General features: G+C 52.8%; 1 pseudogene across 1 annotated transcript; it reads left to right on the top strand.

The window, feature by feature from the left end:
* The first annotated feature begins 801 nt into the window (after positions 1 to 801).
* LOC108537607 (interferon-related developmental regulator 2 pseudogene) lies at positions 802 to 4,080 on the top strand (annotated as a pseudogene). The gene is made up of 3 exons (XR_001887862.1): positions 802 to 1,093; positions 1,217 to 1,464; positions 2,581 to 4,080. The product of XR_001887862.1 is annotated as an interferon-related developmental regulator 2 pseudogene (transcript).
* The last annotated feature ends 1,920 nt before the right edge of the window (positions 4,081 to 6,000 follow it).

Here is a 6,000-nt window from a genome sequence, read left to right as displayed (position 1 = left end):
GTGGATCACTTGAGGCCAGGAGTTCGAGATCACCCTGGCCAACATGGTGAAACCCCACCTCTACTAAAACATAAAATTAGCCAGGTGTGGTGGCACATGCCTGTAATTCCAGCTACTTGGAAGGATGGGGCAGGAGAATTTCTTGAACCTGGGAAGCAGAGGTTGCAGTAAGCCGAGATCAAGCCACTGCATTCCAGCCTGGGCAACATAGTGAGGAAAAAAAAATTTGGAGAATCTTCAAGAGGTAGAATAGTCAGAATTTGACAACTGATTATGGAAAGGTCCAAGATGATGCCCAGTATTCTGGTTTGGGGACAAGACATGGTGGTGATGTTGACTGATGTCTGGAGCTCAGGAGACAAGAGTAGATGCAGGCGAAGACTTGGGAAGCATATACTAACGACAGCGAACAAGATCACCTAGGGAGAGAGTGTAGTGTGAGAAGGACAGAACCTTGGGGGGAAAACAACATGAGACTGAGGCAGAAAAAGAAATGTCTGCAAAAGATACTGAGAAACAACAGCTAGAGAGCACGAAGCAAAACCCGGAGAGTGTAATATCACAGAGGCTCCCTAGGGCAGCTGTGGTCAGCAGCATCAAATGTTGCAGATGTGCCCAAGAGGACAAGAACCAGATGAAAAGTGTCTGTGGGGTCCAGTGATGAAGGGTGCCCCAGGTGTGAACTGGTGCCCCAGATGCGAACAGGCCAGTGGAACAGTGAGCAAGGAAGGTTGAGAGTGAGTAAATGGAGAGAGAATAGATAACGTCTTCAAGATGTTTGCCTGTAAAGAGACGACGTGGATGGGCGCCTCGCGAAGATGGTGGCGGGCGCGGCGTGTGGCGCCGGTGGTCTGGCCAAGTCTCAGCGCAGCGCACCGGCCAGCGTCTCGCCGTCCGGGAGCCCACACTCACCGGGTCCCTGACCCCGCGCCCCCGCGCCCCCCGCACCCGGTTCCAGGCGTGCCTCGCGCCTGTAAGGGCAACACACTCCGGAAGGGTGGTCCGCGCCGTGGAGGAGGTGCCCGGAGCAGTACCCAAGCTGACTCGGGTTCCAGTGATGATGAGGCAGCCAGTGAGGTCCGCAGCACCGCCAGTGAATGCCCCAGGCTTCTCAGCACCACTGCAGAGGACAGCCTTGGGGGGGATGTCGTGGATGAGCAGGGCCAGCAGAAAGACCTTGAGTAAAAGCTGAAGGAGTATGTGGACTGCCTCACAGACAAGAGTGCCAAGACCCGGCAGGGTGCTCTCGAGAGCCTGCGCCTGGCCCTGGCGTCGCGCCTACTCCCTGACTTCTTGCTGGAGCGCCGCCTCACACTAGCTGATGCCCTGGAAAAGTGCCTCAAGAAAGGCAAGGGAGAGGAACAAGCCCTGCCTGCTGCTGTGCTAGGCCTGCTCTGCGTGCAGCTGGGCCCTGAACCCAAGGGTGAGGAGCTGTTCCACAGCCTGCAGCCTCTGCTGGTCTCTGTGCTCAGTGACAGCACAGCTANGATAGCAGATGACGGCTGCCCTTTATTGAGAGCTTACTTGTACTAATGGCTGTGCCCTGGTAGTCACATACTTCATTTCATTTAATCCAAAGATCAATTTCCATTACCTTTGTTTTATAGATGAGGGAGCTCAGAGGGTTAAGTAACTAAGCCTGCTTTGGTCATTCTGCTGGACAAATAGTGAGTTAGTGTAGAGTCCAATCCATCTGCAAAGCCATACCTCTTAACTATAAAAGCTTAGAGAATCTAGCTGGGCATGGTGCCTCACGTCTGTAATCCCACTTTGGGAGGCTGAGGCGGGTGGATCACTTGAGGCCAGGAGTTCGAGATCACCCTGGCCAACATGGTGAAACCCCACCTCTACTAAAAACATAAAAATTAGCCAGGTGTGGTGGCACATGCCTGTAATTCCAGCTACTTGGAAGGATGGGGCAGGAGAATTTCTTGAACCTGGGAAGCAGAGGTTGCAGTAAGCCGAGATCAAGCCACTGCATTCCAGCCTGGGCAACATAGTGAGGAAAAAAAAATTTGGAGAATCTTCAAGAGGTAGAATAGTCAGAATTTGACAACTGATTATGGAAAGGTCCAAGATGATGCCCAGTATTCTGGTTTGGGGGACAAGACATGGTGGTGATGTTGACTGATGTCTGGAGCTCAGGAGACAAGAGTAGATGCAGGCGAAGACTTGGGAAGCATATACTAACGACAGCGAACAAGATCACCTAGGGAGAGAGTGTAGTGTGAGAAGGACAGAACCTTGGGGGGAAAACAACATGAGACTGAGGCAGAAAAAGAAATGTCTGCAAAAGATACTGAGAAACAACAGCTAGAGAGCACGAAGCAAAACCCGGAGAGTGTAATATCACAGAGGCTCCCTAGGGCAGCTGTGGTCAGCAGCATCAAATGTTGCAGATGTGCCCAAGAGGACAAGAACCAGATGAAAAGTGTCTGTGGGGTCCAGTGATGAAGGGTGCCCCAGGTGTGAACTGGTGCCCCAGATGCGAACAGGCCAGTGGAACAGTGAGCAAGGAAGGTTGAGAGTGAGTAAATGGAGAGAGAATAGATAACGTCTTCAAGATGTTTGCCTGTAAAGAGACGACGTGGATGGGCGCCTCGCGAAGATGGTGGCGGGCGCGGCGTGTGGCGCCGGTGGTCTGGCCAAGTCTCAGCGCAGCGCACCGGCCAGCGTCTCGCCGTCCGGGAGCCCACACTCACCGGGTCCCTGACCCCGCGCCCCCGCGCCCCCCGCACCCGGTTCCCGGCGTGCCTCGCGCCTGTAAGGGCAACACACTCCGGAAGGGTGGTCCGCGCCGTGGAGGAGGTGCCCGGAGCAGTACCCAAGCTGACTCGGGTTCCAGTGATGATGAGGCAGCCAGTGAGGTCCGCAGCACCGCCAGTGAATGCCCCAGGCTTCTCAGCACCACTGCAGAGGACAGCCTTGGGGGGGATGTCGTGGATGAGCAGGGCCAGCAGAAAGACCTTGAGTAAAAGCTGAAGGAGTATGTGGACTGCCTCACAGACAAGAGTGCCAAGACCCGGCAGGGTGCTCTCGAGAGCCTGCGCCTGGCCCTGGCGTCGCGCCTACTCCCTGACTTCTTGCTGGAGCGCCGCCTCACACTAGCTGATGCCCTGGAAAAGTGCCTCAAGAAAGGCAAGGGAGAGGAACAAGCCCTGCCTGCTGCTGTGCTAGGCCTGCTCTGCGTGCAGCTGGGCCCTGAACCCAAGGGTGAGGAGCTGTTCCACAGCCTGCAGCCTCTGCTGGTCTCTGTGCTCAGTGACAGCACAGCTAGCCCTGCTGCCCGGCTCCACTGTGCTTCTGCTCTTGGCCTGGGCTGCTACGTGGCTGCTGCCAACATCCAGGACCTGGTCTCTTGCCTTGCCTACTTAGAAAGTGTTTTCAGCCGGTTCTATGGCTTGGGCAGCTCCACAACTCCTGTGGTTCCTGCCAGCCTGCATGGCCTGCTCTGTGCTGCCCTGCAGTCCTGGGCATTGCTGCTCACCATCTCCCCCAGCACCCAAATCAGCCACATCCTTGACAGGCAGCTGCCCCGGCTGCCCCAGCTCTTGTCCAGTGAAAGTGTGAACCTGCGGATCGCTGCCGGTGAAACCATTGCACTGCTCTTTGAGCTTGCCCGGGACCTTGAGGAGGTGTTTGTTTATGAGGACATGGAGGCCCTCTGCAGTGTCCTGCGCACTCTGTCTGGTCACTGACAGTAACAAGTACCGTGCCAAGGCCGATCGCCGGCGCCAGTGCTCTACTTTCCGCGCCGTGCTGCACTCCGTGGAGGGCGGTGAACGTGAAGAAGAGATACTGCGCTTCGGCTTTGAGGTGCTCTACCGGGACAGCTGGGCTGGGCACCGGATCTACACTGCCGTCAAGGAAGTGCTGGGTTCAGCTATGCACCACCACCTCCAGAGCAATGAGCTACTCCGTGACATCTTTGGCCTGGGCCCTGTGCTGGTGCTGGATGCCACTGCCCTGAAGGCCTGCAAGGTTCCACGCTTCAGGAAGCACCTGTACAATGCTGCCGCCTTCAAAGCCCGGACCAAGGCTCGAAGCCGTGTGCGGGGCAAGCGGGCAGACATCCTGTGAAGCAGGACCTGCCGAAGAGGAGACTCTCTATGCCCTTGGTCCGTATTTTTAACAGAATACAGTGCAACAACTGGTTTCCACCAGTATTTGTCACTTTATTTTTTTAATGACAAAACCAAAACAGACATGGGGTGGGTAGCTGGGGGCCCGGACACTTGGGACCCTGGTACCTTTGTCCCTGCACTCAGCCCTGTGGCCTCTTCCTGCCCTGTCTCAGGCCAGGCTAAATATGTGCCTATCCCAGGGCTGTGGGGCAGACGCTAGGGGGCCTTTCCCTTCCTTACCTTTCCTTTCCTTTCTTAGGCCTTGCTCCCCCAGGTTGACCCACTCTTAGGGGGGTAGTGGCGTCTGGACAAATGCCACCACAGCAGATGGAGAGGCAAAGCTACCTGGAATGGATTTGTGTGCTGATTTTTAAGGATTATTAGAGATAATTAAACAGAATGGTCAGGCTTCTGTGGTCTTAAAAAAAAAAAAAGAGAGAGAGAGAGAGAGAGAGATGTGGATGGTTGGAGACTGATGAGATGTGTCCTAGTCAGTTCAAGGTTTTATAATAAAATACCTTAAACTGGGTCATTTATGAACAACAGAAATTCATTGCTCACAGTTCTGGAGGCTGGGAAGTCCAAGATCAAGGTGCCAGTGGATCCGGTGTCTGGTGAGGGCTGCTCTCTGCTTCATAGATGGCACTTTCTAGTTGTGTCCTCACATGGTGGAAGGGACCAACAAGCTCTCTTCGGCCTCTTTTATAAGGGATGTAATCTCATTCAAGAGGGCTTCACCCTTACAACCTAATCACTTCCCAAAGTCCCCACCGTTAAATACCATCACCCTAGAGGTTAGGTTGGCTTTATTGAAAAAAAAAAGAAGAAGAAATTTTTTTTTTTTTTTTGTAGAGACAGGATCTTGCTTTGTTGCCCAGGCTGATCTTGAACCCCTGGCCTCAAACAATCGTCCTGCCTTAGCTTCCCAAGTAGGTGGGAGCTGAGAACATGTCTGACCTTTTAAATTTTAATTTATTTATTCATTCATGCATTCATTTAATTTTTTTAGATTAAAGTCTCACTCTGTTGCACCAGTTGGAATGCAGTAGCACCATCATAGCTCACTGCCTCAAACTCCTGGAGTTAAGTGATCCTCCCACCTCAGCCTCCTGTATAGCTGGGACTACAGGCGCATGCCACTATGCCTGGCTAGTTTTTTCCATTTTTGTAGAGACAGGGTCTCACTATGTTGCACAGGCTGGTCTTGAACTCTGGGCCTCAAGCAATTCTCCCACCACGGCCTCCCAAAATGCTGGGGTTACAGGTGTGAGCCACCACACCTGGCCAAGTTTTAAGATACGGATTTTGAGGGAGCACAAACATTCAGACCATAGCAGGAAGTCAGGGAGAATTTTGTTGTACTTTAAAAATTTGAGATATTTGAGCATATTTCCCACCATTCATGGGTAGGAAGCAGCCAGTAGAGAGGCTGAAGGAATGGGAGAGGGAGAGGATGGTTAATAGAGGAGGAGGAGGAGGAGGAGAGCTTCTGAAGCCAGTATCTGGGCTCCCAGGGCATTGAGTGGGAGACAAGAGAGTAAAAAGAGTGTAATAAAGGTCAGTGTGCAGATTTGGCGCTCCAGGGGGAGGGCCTACCCTCACTTAAGGCTGGAGTGGTGGGGGAATTTTGTGAAGGTATTGAGACTGTAGAAGTGTTTGTTCCCCATTGAATGAGACCGGGAGGCAATATCGTGGTTAAATGCTCTGATCTTGATGCCAGACTAATTTGGATTCAAGCCTGGCATTTAGCTCTCTGAGAACCTGTTTTCTCTTCTGCAAAATGGAGGATTGATCATCAGGTATTTCTTTTTTTTTTTTTTTTTTTTTTTTTGAGAGGATCTCACTCTTCCACCCCAGGCTGATGAGTGCAGTGGCT

This window comes from Rhinopithecus bieti, unplaced genomic scaffold (assembly GCF_001698545.2).
Source record: "Rhinopithecus bieti isolate Rb0 unplaced genomic scaffold, ASM169854v2 scaffold_14549, whole genome shotgun sequence".
NCBI lineage: Eukaryota > Metazoa > Chordata > Mammalia > Primates > Cercopithecidae > Rhinopithecus > Rhinopithecus bieti.
This window is presented reverse-complemented; position numbering and strand designations above follow the sequence as displayed.